Source organism: Canis aureus, chromosome 8, assembly GCF_053574225.1.
Source record: "Canis aureus isolate CA01 chromosome 8, VMU_Caureus_v.1.0, whole genome shotgun sequence".
In the NCBI taxonomy this organism is placed as follows: domain Eukaryota; kingdom Metazoa; phylum Chordata; class Mammalia; order Carnivora; family Canidae; genus Canis; species Canis aureus.
This window is the reverse complement of record NC_135618.1, coordinates 20873087-20891641: the sequence shown is the minus strand read 5'-3', so window position 1 is coordinate 20891641 and position 18555 is coordinate 20873087. Positions and strand designations below refer to the sequence as shown.

At 38.4% G+C, this 18555-nt stretch overlaps 1 protein-coding gene across 8 annotated transcripts in view; it reads right to left on the bottom strand.

The window, feature by feature from the left end:
* The window catches only part of C8H1orf146 (chromosome 8 C1orf146 homolog), a 59437-nt gene extending 43521 nt beyond the window's left edge, over positions 1 to 15916 (bottom strand). For 2 of the 8 annotated variants that reach the window (XR_013384354.1, XM_077905422.1), the window contains exon 1: positions 15756 to 15900. The gene's annotated coding sequence lies outside the window, so the exon portion shown is untranslated. Of the gene's footprint in view, positions 1 to 15392; positions 15522 to 15727 lie in introns of all 8 variants that reach the window. The other 6 variants (XM_077905427.1, XM_077905426.1, XM_077905425.1 and 3 more) reach the window with 6 other exon arrangements.
* Positions 15917 to 18555: the final 2639 nt, after the last annotated feature.

Here is an 18555-nt window from a genome sequence, read left to right as displayed (position 1 = left end):
ACTGCCAGATGGAAGGACCTCAAGGACTTCTCAGACCTTCTTCTTCGAGCTTCAGGGCTTGTAGCCAGTTGGGTGATGATCCTTCTGACCCTGAGGATTTCTCTGGCTTGGGAGGTAATGCAAGGGGCTTCCCCAGCCCCGGGACCTTGCAAGACTTGGAACGCTGCACCATGGACTCCTCCTGGCTTGGCTTGCTCTCCACAGGCTCCCCCTCCTCAGCTGAGCGGTTCCGAGGGCGCAGCTTGGCCTTCAGGGAGACAGGCTCAGGGCAGGAAACAGGTTGACTTTCAGCCCCTTGGTGCCCAAGGACATTCGTGCACGGTGGTTCTGAGGCTCCTCCACCACCTCCTCGTCTGAAGATGGCACCCGAGAAGCCCATGGCTCCGTAGAGTCCTGGAACAGGCCTACGTCTGAGTCTGCCACCTCTGAGAGGCGCAGGGTGCCCCCGGGCCAAATGGCCGGGGCCTGGTGCCAACACTTGTGCCCCAGGTTGGGGAATGGCCACTTTTCTAGAAAGACGCAAATTACCAATAAGGATAAAAAACAAATAAAAAAAAAGAGAAATCTAAATACAGGCATACTACAGAGAAAGTGTGAATTTGGTTCCAGACCCACCACAATTAAAGCAAGTATCACAATCACATAAGTTAAATGAAATTTTTTAAAGATTTTTTTTTATTATTTATTTATTCATGATAGACAGAGAGAGAGAGAGGCAGAGACACAGGCAGAGGGAAGCAGAGACTCCATGCAGGGAGCTTGATGTGGGACTCGATCCCGGGACCCCAGGATCACACCCTGAGCTGAAGGCAGATGTGCTTACCCACTGAGCCACCCAAGCGTCCCAAGTTAAATGAATTTTTTGGTTTCCTGGTGCATATGAAAGTTATAAATACTATACTTAATCTGCTAGATGTGCAATAAGAGCATTATATCTAAAAAACAACGTATATACCTTAACTAAAAAATACTTTCTTGGGCTGAGTGAATCAGTTGGTTAAGCATCTGTGTTCAGCTCAACTCGAGCTCAGGGTCCTTGAATAGCTCCACACTGGGCTCCCTGCTTAGCAGGGAATCTGCTTCTCTCTCTCTCCCTGTGTCCTTCCCCTCACCTGCTTGTGCACTCTCTCTCTCTCTCATAAAAATAGTTTCTTCGTAAAAAATGCTAACCATAATCTGAGTTTTCAGTGAGTTGTAATCTTTTTGCTGTAGAAGGCTATTGACAAAGGGTGACTGAATGGATAAAAATACAAGACCCATCTATTATACTACCTACAAGACATTCACTTCAGACTTAAATATACACAAAGACTGTAAGGAAAGGGATGGAAAAACATATGCAAATGAAAGCCAGAAAAAAGATGAGGTAGCAATACTAGAGAAAACAAGCTTTAAAATGAAGACTGTAACAAAAGACAAATAAGGGCATTACATACTGATGAAGGAGTCAATCCAATAAGAGAATATGATTATAAGTATATAAACATCCAATACAAGAACACCTAAGTACATAAAGCAAATATTAACAGATATATAGGGAGAAACTGACAGGAATACAATAGGGGACTTTAACACCCCATTTATGTCAACGGATAGATCATCCAGACACAAAACCAACAAAGAAACAGTGACTTTGAGCAACACATTAGACCAAGGGACCTAACAGATCTATACAGAATATGTCATCTCAAAACAGCAGAATATATTCCTTTTAAGCCCACGTGGAATGTTCTCCAGAACAGATCATATATTAGGCCACAAAACAAACTTCAATAAACCTAAGACTTAAATCATATCAAGTATCCTTTCTGGCCACCATGGTATGAAATCAGAAATCAATAACAAGAAAAAAACTGGAAAAAACACAAACAAATGGAGGCTAAAGAACACACTATGAAGCAACAAATAGGTAAATCAAGAAATTAAAAAGGAAATAAAGAAATACATGGAAATATATGAAAATGAAAACACAATGGTCCAAAATCTTTGGGATGCTGCAAAAGATGTTCTAAGGGAAAAGATAACAGCAATATAGGCTTACCTCAAGAAGCAAGAAAAATCTGAAATAAACAACCTAATCTTACACCTACAGGAGCTAGAAAAAGAACAACCAACACCCAAAGCCTAATAGAAGGAAGGAAACAAAGATTAGAACAGACATAAATGAAAAAGCCTTTAAAAAACCCCACAATAGAACAGATCAATGAAACCACAAGCTGGTTCTTTGAAAAGAATCAACAAAATTGATAAACTATTAAAGTATTAACAGACTCAACATGAAAAATAAAGAGAGAAGATTCAAAAAAAATAAAAAATCAGATAAAGAAAGAGAACGAACATAAAGAGAATTTTTTAAAGTAATCTCTACACACAACACTGGGGGTCCAAATCATGAACCCTGAGATCGAGTCACATGCTATACCAACTGAGCCACCCAGGCACTCCCATAAGAGAAGATAATGAAAAATTACATGTCAGCAAGTTGGACAACCTGGAAGAAATAGATAAGGTCCCAGAAACATACAATCTCCCAAAACTGAATCAGGAGATACAGAAAATTTGAACAGACTGACCACTAGAAATCAAACTGAATCAGTAATCAAAAAATTCCCAATGAACAAAAGTCTGGGACCAGATAGCTTCACAGATGAAGTCTACCAAACATTTTAAGAGTTAACAATATTTATTTTTCCAATCCATGAGCATGGAATGTTTTTCCATTTTTTTGTGTGTTGTCTTCAACTTCTTTCATTAGTGTCTTATAGTTTTCAGAATACAGGTATTTTACCTCCTTGGTTAGCTTTATTCCTAGGTATCCTATTATTTTTGGTACAATTGTAAATGGGATTCTTTTAATTTCTCTTTCTACTGCTTCATTATTGGTGTATAGAAATGCAAGATTTCTGTACACTGACTTTGTATCTTGTGACTTTATTGAATTTGTTTATAGGTTCCAGCAGTTTTTGATGGAATCGTTCAGGTTTTCTAGAGTATCTGCAAATAGTGAAAGTTTTACTTCTTCCTTACAGATTTGGATGCTTTTATTTCTTTTTCTTGTCTGCTTGGGGTGGCTAGAATTTCCAGGACTACATTGTTTAAAAGTGGTGAGAGTGGACATCCTTGTCTTGTTCCTGACCTTAGGAGAAAAGCTTTTAGTTTTTCCCTATTGAGGATGATGTTAGCTATGGATTTTTTATATATGGCCTTTATTATGTTGAGGTATGTTCCCTCTAAACCTACTTTGTTGGTTTTTTTTTTTTTATCACAAATGGATGTTGTACTTTGTCTAATGCTTTTTCTGCATCTGCTGAAATGATCATATGGTTCTTATTCTTTCCTTTATTGATGTGATGCATTATGTTGATTGATTTGCAAATAATGAACCACCTTTGCATCCCAGGAATAAATCCCACTTGATTGTAGTGAAAGATTGTTTTGATGTATTACTGAATTTGGTTTGCTAGCATTTTGTTCAGGAATCCTGCATCTATGCTCATCAGGGATAATGGCTAAAATCAGCAACACAAAAAAGAACAGGTGTTGGTGAGGACACGGAGAAGGAACACCATGCACTCTTGGTGGGAATGCAAGCTAGTGTGGCCACTGTAGAAAATGGAAAACAGTATAGAGCTACCCTGTGATCCAGCAAACACACTACTGGATATTTACCCAAAGAATACAAAAACACTAATTCAAAGGGTTACATGCATCACTATGTTTATAGCAGCATTATTTACAATAGTCAAGATATGGAAACAGTCTAAATGTTCATTGATTGATGAATGTATAAAGGGTGTGTGTGTGTGTGTGTGTGTGTGTATGGTGTGTATACACACACAATGGAATATTATTCAGCCATAAAAAGAACTAAATCTTGCCATTTGCAATGACATGAACAGAGTAGAGTATAATGCTAAGTGAAGTCAGTCAGAGAAAGACAAATACCACATGATTTCACTCACACATGGAATTTAAGAAACAAATGAGCAAAGAGGGGAAAAAAGAGAGGCAGAGAGAGACTAACCAAGAAAGGGACTCTTAGTTATAGACAAACTGATGGTTACCAGAGAGGAGTAGGGTGTGGGATGGTTAAAAAGGTGATGGGCCAGCCCGGGTGGCTCAGCGATTTAGTGCCTGCCTTTGGCTCCAGGGCGTGATCCTGGAGTCCCGGGATCGAGTCCCACGTCGAGCTCCCTGCATGGAGCCTGCTTCTCCCCTGCCTGTGTCTCTGCCTCTCTCTCTCTCTCTTTCTGTCTCTCATGAATGAATAAATAAAATCTTTTTAAAAAATTAAACAAAAATAAAAAGGTGATGAAATTAAGGAGTACTCTTGTCATGATAAGCACTGGGTGATGTATGGAATTTCTGAGTTACTATATTGTACACCTGAAACCTATATAACACTATATGTTAAAAACCTGGAATTAAAATAAAAACTTCAAAAACGTTTCTAAACATAGATGAATAAATAGATAGAAAAGAGTTAACAGCTATTCTTCTCAAACTATGCAAAAAAAATAAAAGAGGAAGGAAAACTTCCAAATTCATTCCACAAGGCCTGCATTACTCTGATACAGAACTAGACAAAGACACTACTAAAAAAGAAAACTACAGACCAATGTCTCTGAAGAGCAAAAATAGCCAACAAAATATTAGCAAACCAAATTCAATGATACATTAAAAAAATTATTCACCATGATCAAGTTGGATTTATTCCAGGGATGCAAGGGTAGTTCAATATTGGCAAATCAATATGATACATCACATTAACAAAAGAAAGAAAAAAACCGCATTATCTTGATACAATCATCTCGATAGATGCAAAAAAAAAATTGGCAAAATACAATATCCACTCTAAGGCCATGTATGAAAAAACACACAGCTGGAATCACAGTCAAAGGTGAAAAACAAAGCTTTCTTCTGAGGTCAGGAACAAAACAAAGATGTCCATTCTCAATACTTTTATTCAACATAGTACTGGAAGTCCTAACTGCAGCATTCAGACAAGAAACAGAAATAAAAGACATTTTGTTTTGTTGATGGCTTCCTTTGCTGTGCAAAAGCATTTTATTTGCTTAAAGTTTTGTTTTTGTTTGGTTTCCCTTGCCTTAAGGAGACATATATCTAAATATATTGCTAAGGCCACTGTGTGAGAGATTATTGTCTGTGTTTCTCTTAGGAGTTTTTATGGTTTGGTCTCACAATTAGGTCTTTAATTCATTTTGAGTTTATTTTTGTGTATGGTATAATAAAGTGGGCCAGTTTCATTCCTTTGCATGTAGTTGACAGTTTTTCCAGTACCATTTATTGAAAATACTGTCTTTTCTCCATTGTACATTCTTGCTTTCTTTGTTGTAGATGAATTTGGTCATAAAAGCATGGCTTTATTTCTGGGCTCTCTTCTGTTCCACTCACTGATCTACATGTCTAATTTTGTGCCAGTACCATATTGTTTTGATGATTGTTGCTTTGTAGTGTATCTTGAAATGTAGGATAGAGGGCAGCCCCGGTGACGCAGCGGTTTAGCACCGCCTGCAGCCTGGGGTGTGATCCTGAACACCCAGGATCGAGTCCCACGTCGGGCTCCCTGCATGGAGCCTGCTTCTCCCTCAGCCTGTGTCTCTGCCTCTCTCTCTCTGTGTCTCTACGAATAAATAAATAAAAAATCTTAAAAAAAAAAGAAATGTAGGATAGAGATACCACCAGCTTTGTTGTTCTTCCTCAAGACTGCATTGGTTATTTAAGATTTTTCATGGTTCCATACAAATTTCAAGATTGCTTATTCTAATTCAGTGAAGAATGCTGTTGGTATTTTGATTGGGACTGCACTGAATCTGTATATTGCCTGGGTTAGTATGGACTTTTTTTTTAAAGATTTTATTTATTTAGGGATCCCTGGGTGGTGCAGCTGTTTGGCACCTGCCTTTGGCCCAGGGCGCGATCCTGGAGACCCGGTATCGAATCCCATGTCGGGCTCCCAATGAATGGAGCCTGCTTCTCTCTCTGCCTATGTCTCTGCCTCTCTCTCTCTCTCTCTCTCTGACTATCATAAATAAATAAAAAAAAATTTAAAGATCTTATTTATTTATTTGAGAGAGACAGGGAGTGAGAGAGCGTGTGAGATTACAAGCAGGGGGTAGAGGTAGCAGGAGAAGCAGACTCCTCACTAAGCAGGGAGCATGGTTCAGGACTCAATCCCAGGACCCAAGAAAGAAAACTTGGATGCCTACCACACATCATATACAAAAGTTAACTCAGAATGGATCACAGATCTACCAGTAAAACATAAACCTATAATAAATGTTTTAGAAGAAAATAGGACATCTTTATGCTCTTGGGTCAGGGAAAAAATGTTTAGATGATACCAAAACTGTAACCCATAAAAGAAAAGAGTTGATAAATTGGACTTCATCAAAGTTAAAAAAGCTTTCCCCCTCAAAAGACACTGTTAGGAAAATAAAGAGAAACCACAGATTGAAAGAAAATATTTGCAAAACATGTATCTGGTAAATGACTTTTACCAAAAATATATAGAGACTCTCAAGACTCAAAAAAACAATCCAATTTAAAAATAGGCAAAAAATTTGTACAGATACTTCAAAAAAGATAAATAAATAGCAAATAAGCACATGAAAAGATATTCAACATCATTAGACATTAGGAAAATGAAAATTAAAATCACAATGAACACAATATACCTAATATGTCTAAAATTTAAAAGACTAAACATATTAATTGATGGTAAGGATGTGGAAGAACTGGACCTCTCATACACTGATATTTGGAAAGTATGTGGTACAACTACTTTGAAAAGGAGTTGGGCAATTTCTTTAAAAATTAATCACACACAAACCATATAATCCAGCCAATTCACTCTTAGCTATATTACCAAAGCAAAAAGAAAGCATCTATCCATATAAAGTCTTAATCACATGTTTTATTTGTAAAAGCCAAAAACTAGGAACACCCCAAATACCCTTCAAAAAGTTAATAGACTTTGATATAAACTAATCAAGAATAAAAAGGAATGAGGGCAGCCCTGGTGGCTCAGCGGGTTTAGCACTGCCTCCAGCCCAGGGTGTGATCCCGGAGACCCGGGATTGAGTCCCACATCAGGATCCCTGCATGGAGCCTGCTTCTCCCTCTGCCTGTATCTCTGCCTCTCTCTCTCTGTGTCTCTATAAACAAATGAATAAAATGTTTAAAAAAAAAAAAGGGAATGAAAAAAATTTAAAAAATAAAAAGGAATGAACTATTAATACATACAACCTGAATCAACCTAAAAAATTATGCTGAAAGGGGAAAAAAGCACATACTGTAAGATTCCCTTTATATAAAACTCCTGAAAATGCAAACTAACTTACAGTGACAGAAAACAGAACCATGGTTATGATGAAGGAATAACTGGGAAAGAAAGGAAAATTACAAACAGGCAGGAAGCAGTTTTTGGGGATGATGGGTATATTCGCTATACTGATTAGTGGCGACTGTTTCACAAGTGTATAAATGTAATAAAATATCACATCACTCAGCGCAATTCATTATGTATCAATTATACCTCAAAAATATATTTTGTATTATATGTATTACAGTATATAAAAATATGTATTATGTAATTATTGCTATATAACACACATAATTATACATATTATGTAAGCATATATATTATAAATTTAACATATATATTAAAAATATCCTATATATAGCATATGCCTGAATCTCTTAAAAGCTTTTAAATAGTTCCAAAAATATTTAAAATGATATGTATCATTGTTTTTTAAATTTTTAAAAGATTTTATTATTTTTTCATGAGAGACACACAGAGAGAAAGGCAGAAACACAGGCAGATGGAGCAACAGGCTCCATGCAGGGAGCCTGACGTGGGACTCGATCCAGTGTCTCCAGGATCACACCCCGGGCTGAAGGTGGTGCTAAACCGCTAAGCCACCCAGACTGCCCTGTATCATTTTTAAATTAAAAAATTCTGTCGTGTAAGAACCATAAGTGTTCAACAGTGAAGTTATTAAAAATATTTCTTATGCTGGTGCTGTGAAATCTGCTGGAATTCTAGCGACTCTGTTACTAGTAGGCTCCTCTTGCTGCTAGGGAAACCAAAATTAAGGCCAGGCAGCTAAAATCAAGCAAAGAAAACAAAACTAATCCTTTGTTAAGTGAAAATTAACCTTTTGAAACACCTTGATAGTTACTGAAAATGGTCCCAGAAGTTATTACATCCCAATTATTTTCCAAAAGGAAAAACACATTGAATTTCTAGATTAAATAAATAACTTGCCTTGCTTATATGGCTAGAAAAAACATCTTTACTTCTGTATTGTCTTTCTTCAGGAGTAACATCTTTTACAATAGTATGAAATAGAAGAGTTCTAATTATCAAACAGGGTTCTCCTAGGTTTTTCTAAGAAGCAGCTATTTTTCATTTCTTAAAACAGAGAAATGACGAAGGTGAGGATATACTGATAGGTTTCTAGGTACGTAGAGAAAAAGAGGGCAGCATTAAAATGAGTCCTTAACGGAAGAAAGGAAGCCCCAGAAAGCCTTTCTATACTGGGAATTGAGGAAAACTCAGGAGAGTACAACGTTTATCTGGCTTGGCAATTTACCCAGCATGGCTTTGGGAGGTACAGATACTGGAAATTTTCAAACATTAAATCAAAACCTAGAATAAATGAGACTAAGAGTATCTAGATTTTTAAAAGACTAAAGTATGTGGTATTAAAGATTATTAAGAGACCATCTAGTCATCTTCAGACCAATATAACATAATAATTAAGAGCACAAATTCTGTGGTGGGAGTACCTAGATTCAAATCCTGGTTCCTTCACTTACTAGTTATGTGCTCTTCGGCAAGTCATTTTTACCTCTCCAAACCTCAGCTGTCTCATTTGTAAAATTCAAGTAACAGTCCTACTTTCAAAACACTTCAAAGGATTAAATCACATCGTAACATAGAATTATGGCCTACCATTTAAATGTGTAGCCTCGAGGGGCGCCTGGGTGGCTCAGTGGTTGAGCATCTGCCTTCAGCTAAGGGCCTGATCCCAGAGCTTCTGGATCAAGTCCCACATGGGACTCCCCACGGGGAGCCTGCTTCTCCCTTTGCCTTTGTCTCTACCTCTCACCGTCTCTCATGAATAAATAATATCTTTAAAAATAAAAATTAAAAAAAGTCAATATGTAGCCTCGAGCCAGGCTCCCTGATTTGAATTCTTGGTTCTGCTACCTACTAGCTATGATTTGATCTTGGGCAAATCACTTCTCCACACCTTAGTTCCTCATCTGTAAAATGTGGATAACACTTCCTACCCCATAAGGCTATTGAATGGGGGCACCTGGGTGGCTCAGTCTGTTAAGCGTCCGACTCTTGATTTCAGCTTAGGTTATAATCTCAAGATCCTTGAATCACATTCCCCATGGGGCTCTGCATACTCAGTGTGGAATCTGCTTAGGGGTTCTCTCTCCTCCTCTCCTTCTGTCCCTCCCCCCACTCATGCTGTGTGTGTCTCACTCTCAAATAAATAAATTTTTTGAAAAAAGAGGATTAATTATTGTGCATAAAGCACATGAAACAGAAGAGCACATAAGTGAAATAGTCATTACTGAAATGCACTTTGCAAATATTAAGCTTCAATAAATGGTAATTACTAATATTAGGCAAGAGGCACAATGCACTTAAAATTGTTATTTCTAAATGTATAGTTTTTACTTTTTTTAAATTAATTAATTTATTTATTTATGATAGTCACAGAGAGAGAGAGAGAGAGAGGCAGAGACACAGGCAGAGGGAGAAGCAGGCTCCATGCACAGGGAGCCCAACGTGGGATTCGATCCCGGGTCTCTAGGACCGCACCCTGGGCCAAAGGCAGTTGCTAAACCGCTGCGCCATCCAGGGATCCCTAGTTTTTACTTTTTAAAAAGAGAACACTTGGGTGGTAAACATAGTAAAAGGAGAGCTGGCCCTTTTTTTTTTTTTTTTTTTTTTTTTTTAGAAGTAACAGAATTTGATGTCTGTTATTTCTACTCCTCTTATAATGTTCAAAGCCTAAGGTTACTTTGTAGTTCAGATTATGCTTCAATGTTTCCATGAAGAATTCTCAGACTATATTTCAATTTTTGGTCTCCTTCCATATTAGTCCCACAGTAGATATTTAATAAACATTATGTTACTTGATTTAATTGGGTAACCAAGACATCCATATCCCAGGCTTTTCCTTCCAACATAGGCTCTTTAGGGAGACAAGATAGGAGAGAGAAAGCTGAAATGATTTAAATTTGGTAGTAAAATTAAAGGCTGCTCAGAGTGGAGACAAACTATCACAAAAGGTCAGTTAGAAATGGAATGAGAATGATGTACTCATATATTTAAATATATATATATATATACACACACACACACACACACATGTTTAAGTGTGTGGAATGCTCAAAAGAGAACATAAGCAACTGAACATTACACATTTTTGGCTAGGTTCTGAACAACCAGTGCAGAAAGAAAAAGAAAATATTTGTATAATTTTACATTTCAGGAAATTCTGGCTGAGAGAGGATCATACCAATGGTCATGTACACCTTTGGGTAGTAAGGACATCTTAAGAACAGTTAATTCTAGGGCACCTGGGTGGCTCAGTGGTTGAGTGTCTGCCTTCAGCTCAGGTAGTGATTCTGGGGTCCTGGGATTGAGTCCCGCATCATGCTCCCCAGAAGGAGCCTGCTTCTCCCTCTACCTATGTCTCTGTCTGTTTCTCTCTCTCTCTCTCTCTCTCCCTGTCTCTCAGGAATAAATAGATAAAATATGTTTTTTAAAAAAGAATAGTTAAGTCTTCAAATCCATGGACACAGAATATCTTTCCATTGATTTGTGTTTTCTGTAAAGGGCAGACAGCAACTATCTTAGACTTTGTGGGCCACACAAGTCTCTTGCAATGACTCAACTCTGATCCTATAGCATGAAAGCAGCCAGCCACAGACAATAAGTATATTAATGAGTCTTGGTTTCTTAAAACTGCATTTAAGGATATGAAGATATGAATGTCACATAATATTCATGCATCACAAATATTTTTTTCCAATCACAACTATAAAGAATTATTATTTTTTTAAAGATCTATTTATTTATTTGAGAGAGAGAAAGAGAGCACAAGTCGAGGAAGGGGCAAAGGGAGAGGGAGAGCGACAATCCTCCAACAAACTCACTGCAGAGTTCCATGCAGGCCTGGATCCCAGGACTTTGAGATCATGACCTGAGCTGAAAGCAAGAGCTGGCTGCTAACCAACTGAGCCACCTAGGCATCCCTATAAAGAATTATTCTTGGCTCCAAATGTGGAAGGCCAGATTTGACTCATGGGCCATAATTTGCCAAGTCCTCCCTAAGATCTTCATGGTATTTCATGACTTTGGTTCTCTCCCATGCATCTAGAATGGTACTAGATATATACCATCCTTGGAAGAAATGAAAAAATAATCACTCAAATCATGTTCAATAGGTTTAATTCTCTTATAGAATCCAGTTAAAAATGGCTGCATATAAGTGACAAAAATTAAGTGTTTAAAAAAAAAAACTGGGGGCAGCCCGGGTGGCCCAGCGGTTTAGCGCCACCTTCAGCCCAGGGTGTGATCCTGGAGACCCAGGATCAAGTCCTGTGTCGGGCTCCCTGCACGGTGCCCCTCTCTCTCTCTCTCTCTCTCTCTCTCTGTCATGAATAAATAAATAAAATCTTAAAAAAAAAAAACTGGTTAGGATATGAAGCAACAGACTTTCACACAGGGGTAGCTGAAATGTAAACTAGTGTAACCAACCATTTTGGGAGATAGACATTGTTGGGGTAATCTTTGATGGGCCCTTAGTGTCCCTGCATTTTTTTTTTTTTTCTGAAAATGCCAAGAATATCAGGCCCTGACTCTTTACCCAGGTCATTTTTCATTTGCAATGAGCAATATGGAGAAATGCACTGAGCAGGCTTGTCACCACTCATTAATAAGTGTTCCTCTCTGTTAACGTAACCAATTGCATGCATGCCCATCTAAATCCACCTACGTTATTCCAACCCGTCTACCTCTTGTGGGATATGAAAGCTAAGGAAACCATTAGAAACCTAAATCTTTGGCTACTACTTTTGCCATGATTTTCTTTTAAATCCTGTGTCTGGTCCAGGTATCGAGTATCTTCTGCCAGCATCAAACAAATGCCAAGCCAATTTGTTAGCTTGCAAGTAGGATAAAATCTCAGACTTTTCAGACTTCTTGACAGGAATTATATACCAAAGTGAAGATTTGCACTCCTAAGCAATTGCACTCCTAAGTTTATACTGAAAAGAAATGCATGCATTGTGTATTAAAATATTTGTACAAGAATATTCTTAACAGCATTTTTAAACTTTATTCCTCATACTTTTGCTTAAATCTTCTTTTTCATCCACCTTTTGAGGCTACAATGATCCATATAGCAATGGATTACAGTTGGCAACATCACTATGAAATTTCGGTTAGCTTAACATAGATACAACTTAATATAGAGAAAAATATTTATAGACATGTGGGCATACATGGATTAGTACACACATGTATATATTTCTTTGCTCTGTCATCTGAGAGGGGCCTAAATGAAATGATACTCTCTTAGCAACAATCACACCTACCAGCCAGACTTTGGTTTGTAATACCATTCTCCAATAAAAAGAAGCAGGGCTCCTTGGAGAAATGGCTGATTCTAGGAATGGGACAACAAGCTGAGCCTAGACTATTCTGAAGTAACAGAAAGTAAAGAAGTGGTTAAAAACAAAAGCAAAGAAAAAGCTCACATTGAGAGGAGTATGACAAAAAGAGTAATCAACTGAAAGACTCCTATGGCCAAAGGTGGAACAATGTGAGTAGCAAAATAAGTAAAATATTTATTATAATTCCAAGTATAAAATATCCACACATCCATACTGATAAAAATAATTGAGTAAATTAATAAACGAGGAGAAGAGACAAATCTGACACTGTCTCCAAGAGACACTGAAGAAACATGATAGGTACTACCTCATCAGCTGGTCAAAGTCTACACTAATAGTCATAAATCATGTTGACAATATGTACCACTGATATGATGTAACCCTCCTCTCAATAATCCATAATCCTACTCCTACCTTGAGAAACACATCAAACTCCAATAGTAGCAAATCCTACAAATACCAGACCAGCACTCCTCAAAGCCATCAAAGCTATCAAAAACAAAGAAGGTGTGAGAAACTGTCAGAGACAGGAGGAACCTAAGGAAAATTATAATTTTTTTAAAGATTTTACTTATTTATTCATGAGAGACACAGAGAGAGAGGCAGAGACACAGGCAGAGGGAGAAGCAGGCTCTTTGCAGGGAGCCCCATGTGGGACTTGATCCTGGAACTCCGGGATCAGCCCTGAGCCAAAGGCAGACGCTCAACTCCTGAGCCACCCAGGCATCCTGGGAAACATTATAATTAAATGTAATGTGGTATACTTACTGGAATCCTGGAACAGAAAAAAAAAAAAAAAAAAAAAAAAAAGGACATTAGGGCAGCCTGGGTAGCTCAGCGGTTTAGCGCCGCCATCAGCCCAGGGCCTGATCCTGGAGACCCGAGATCAAGTCCTGCATCAGGCTCCCTGCATGGAGCCTGCTTCTCCCTCTGCCTGTGTCTCTGCCTCTCTCTCTGTGTGTCTCTCATGAATAAATAAATAAAATCTTAAAAAAAAAAGACATTAAGTAAAAAACTAAGGAAATCGGAATAAACTATGAATTTTAGTTAATAATAATAATTATGGTCCCTTAGTTTTGACAAAAGTACCATATAACACAAAATGTTAGTAATAGGATAAACTAAACAGTGTGTAGGAATACTCTGGACTTTCACGTCTATTTTTCTGTAAATCTAAAACTTTTCTAAAAAATAATTTCTATTAAAATCCTAACTCTCCTTCAAGGCCCATTAGAAATCCTGTCTCTGGGACACCTGGGTGGCTCAGCAGCTGAGTGTGTGCTTTCGCCTCAGGGCGTGATCCCAGGTTGGGGGGATTGAGTCCCGCATTGGGCTGCCCGTGAGGAGCCTGCTTCTCCCTCTGTCTCTCATGAATAAATAAATAAAATATTTAAAAAAAAAAAAAGAAGAAGAAGAAAAAAAAAAGAAATCCTGTCTTCTGCAAGAAACTATCCCTGACCACCCCCAACTTAAATGAGATCTCTCCTTCCACAGAATGTACCCTACAACACCTCTGCTGAGCACCTACCATATTTTGCCCAACAAAATTATTTATAAACATATTTCATTTCCCTTAGTTCAAAAGCATCTTAACATCAATCAAATTTTTTTTTTTAATTTTTTTTTTTTATTTTTATTTATTTATGATAGTCACAGAGAGAGAGAGAGAGAGAGGCAGAGACACAGGCAGAGGGAGAAGCAGGCTCCATGCACCGGGAGCCCGACGTGGGATTCGATCCCAGGTCTCCAGGATCGCGCCCTGGGCCGAAGGCAGGCGCCAAACCGCTGCGCCACCCAGGGATCCCAACATCAATCAAATTTATGTTTGTCATGTTACTTAATACAAAATCAGCTCAAAGCAAAATCGAGAAACCAACCAATCCAGATGAAAGTCACTTTAAGTTACGGTTAATATCTCCTCAGGCAGTTTCATTTTACTTTTGAGCAACTCTAATAATTAGAAAGTTCTTCCTGCTGGGTTGAAACCAAATGTTCTATAATTTCCTCATTTACTGCATGAATGAATGAATGACAACTAGCTCTGTGAGAGCAGGGAACACCTTCTGTTTTACCTAATACTGTATCTGCAGTACGTGGCACACAGTACATACCCAAAAAACATTTGTTTTTTTGAATGAGTAAATGGCTAGGGGAAGGGCTGCAACTTTTCTTTCCCCTCTTACACAATTCAATTTACTGCTTAGCTAATGACCATCCTCCTGATTATACACTCACATAAAATGGAATCATTTAATTCTTCATACCCTTCCCTGTAGGTCTTACCATTTAAACTAGTTTAACTGAGGCTGAAAGAGGTTTAGTAATTTTGTGCACTTTTATAAAAAGTGCTAAAGGAACTGGGATCAGTAGAATCCCCACAAGAGTGTACAACTGAGACTAGATATGAACCAGAAAACTAGGGCTGAGGCAGCAAGGTCCCCCCCCCCCCCACCTTTTGTCCCCCGGTTCCTCTGGGGAAAAGCTCCTGGACTTGGGGCAAATCACTTCACCTCTAGTTGGCCGGCTTTCTCGTGTGAAAAGAAAAAGCTCGGACTCAAGGCCCTAGTATTTTCAGCTATTAGGGTTTTGCTTATTTTTCCCAAATCTTCAAAATCAAATCAGTGTTAACACTGCACGAAATCTCGTTCCCGGTCGGTCACCTCAACTGACAGGTGAAAGGTTGGTCTCCGAGATCTTCCCCGCCGCTTCCATTCTTGAGGTTCTCTGTCCTCCCCACACCCCTGCTGCGGTTGGGTCTGGGGTGGGGAACGACAGGTTACAAACATCACCTGAAGTAAATAAAACACAAATTCAAAGCCTGCACCACAACAGCGCTTCTGAAAAGGAAGCGCTTCTACGACTCTTCAAGAAAACCATGAGGAAAGTCCTTTCCCCACAACTCTTGAAGGAAGACAAGGGAGAGGAGGACGCCCTCTCACTCTGCCAACGCCCTGAGGCAAAGACGGGGCCTCCGCAAGTCTGAGGAAAAACGCACACTCTCCGAAGAACGAAGCAACAGAAACCTCAAAAGCCAGGTCCTCGGTAGCTGCAAACACACCTCCAGATCAGGAGGTTCCTGGGGCCACGGCGCCTCCCAAACTTCCAGAACGTTCTGTGAAGAGCAAGACGCACGGAGCGCAAGGCACCCGGATGGCGAGCGTAACTCCCAACTTCCGGTGCTTCCGCGCAGGCGCAGACCTACCTAACCGTGGCCCCGCCTTTCCCGCTGTTTATTTAAAATCTTCCCTTCCTTTATTTTTAAAATTTACTTATTTCATTTATTATTTATTTATTTATTTATTTACTTATTTACTTATTTATTTATTTACTTACTTATTTACTTATTTACTTATTTATCTATTTAATGTTCCAAGGTATGGTCATTTTGTCTTTTTTTTTTTTAATTGGAGTTCAATTTGCTGACATTTAGTGTAACACCCAGTGCCTGCTGTTTAGATGGCGCAGTTTGCACACACTGCTAAGTAGTTAGGAAAAAGTAAGGGGTTTGTTTGTTTTGTGCATTTGACTTAGTTGCCTGGAGTTGACTTTTTACAGCTTTCTAAAATTTAGGCTCATTCTTTTACTATTATTACTGACAGTATAAAATCAAAGTGGCCTCAGGTTTATGCAAATTATGAAAAAAAATGCTCACTTTTTCATTAGGGGCTGTACATTTACCATGTGTGTTTACTCTTTTGGAATCCATGGCTTTCAGACCTGACTGAAGTTCAGCAAATTAGTAAGCGCTGATGTTCACAACTGCAAAAACTGAAAAAGAAAAAGAAAAGTCACCACTTGCCCAGAGCATATTGTTAGGATACAAAATCATGTCTTCCTTTGGAAAGTACATATTGCTGGGGGGAAAAGAATACTGCGCCAGGAAAAAATCTTCTGTAACACCCTTGTCATATGGATTAATTATTCCCTGCAACAACCATTTTATAAATTTAGAGTTGTGTTTTATTATATTATTAAAATTAGGGGCGCTCTTTTAATAGCCCTGTTGGACAGTAGAGTCAGGATAGTACAGGTCAGATTATTCAAGACATGACTCCAGCAATATTGTGTGGATTTCAGAACTCAAGGAATTGAGTCAACTATTGGTATGAGCCAGAAGGTTTGGGTTTGCTAGAGGACCCTCTTTGAAAAGTCCTATTTTGACCATGCTAATTGCAGAGGGATAGGAGAGGCATCCAAAATTAAGCAACAATATAGTTTCAACAAAGAAGAGTGCAGGATATAGCCTTTCCTATCTACTTGTTATACTGTAAGGCGATGTAGCTGGACTGAGAGCAGGGACTCCAGTTCTGGCTATGAAACTGGCAAGTGCAAAGAAGGTCCATTCTGGGGAGGGATAGAATTGGAGTTCTGAGCAACTGACCAGACTAGAGAGGGAAAAGAAAACTAATCTTATCAAGAACCTACTGTGTACCAAGTACTATACCAGATACATTGCATACATGATTCTATTAATCTCCATAAATGCTGTAAAGTATATGTTATTCTCATTTTAAAGAGGGGGTACTAGGGCTCAGAGATTAAGTTACTTGGCCAAGATAATATAGCTAATATAAAAAGAGCTGAGATTCAAACCTAAGTCTATCGGATGTCTAGGCCACATCCCTACCTCTACAGCTCCTCCTCCACACAAAGACCCACACAAAGATCTGGAAAACATCATAGGTCACATAAGTGCAAAAATGACTTAGCAGAAAGCCACAAACTGTGGAGATAGCATTGATTGTTCATTCTTCCTTTTTTAAATGTATCCTTACTTTTTTTTTTTTTTTTTTTATTAGAGAGAGACATGGAGGGGCAGAAGGAAAGAGAGAATCCCAAGCAGGCTCTACACCCAACACAGAGCTCCATGCAGGGCTTGATTCCACAACCCCAAGTTCATGACTCAAACCAAAATCAAGAATGGGTCACCCAACTGCCTGAGCCACCCAGGCACCCCCGTCCTTAATTTTTTCAATCAACAAATATTTGTGTAGTGGCTTTATATCATGCCTCCACCGTTTACTTAGCTCTGTGACCACAGATAAGTGACAGCCTCTTGTTTTTCTTATCTTAAAATGAGAATAATTGTGCCAGTTCATAGATCGATATATGCAAGCTTTCTAAAACAGTGCCTAAAATATAAGCACTCAATATGTTTACTTGCTATCATTATTATTTAAATGTTTCCTTAATGTTATCTTGCAGCTATATGATATTTGCCCAATCCATTCCTTCTCCCATTCTCCTAGATAATTGTTTCATACTGTCTCTCCTTTCTTCAAATATCTAGCACCTCTTCCTCCTCCTCACTTTCACCTAAAGGCCTTCCTTACTATTTATATGAGAGAAACAAAAGCATCTAAAAGTGAACTTTCCACCAAGGCCTACAAGGACATCTAGCCATCTATCGTCATCTTTATGTGCAGATTTTGCTTTCCTCCCAATCATGGTAGATTAATTAATTAACTGTGAATGCTCTTAAGTCAAGTCAACAATCCAGGTGGACACCAGATCTCATCTCTTCTTTTTTACTCAAGAACATAGTTCCAACAGTTTTCTCCTGTCTCTCTTAAAACATAACTTTTATCCTCTCCACTAGACCATTGTCATTAGGAAATAAATATTTCATTATTTCTCCCATCTTAAAATCTCTGTTCCGTCTTCCCACTGCAGCTAACTATCCCATTATTCTACTCTACTTTATAGTAAAACTCAAAAGGATTGCCTATAATTTCTGTTGTAATGCCTCTTCTTCAATTCTTTCTTAAACCTACGCCAATAAGGTTTTTTTTCATTTCTAGTGTGCCACAGAAGCTACTCTTG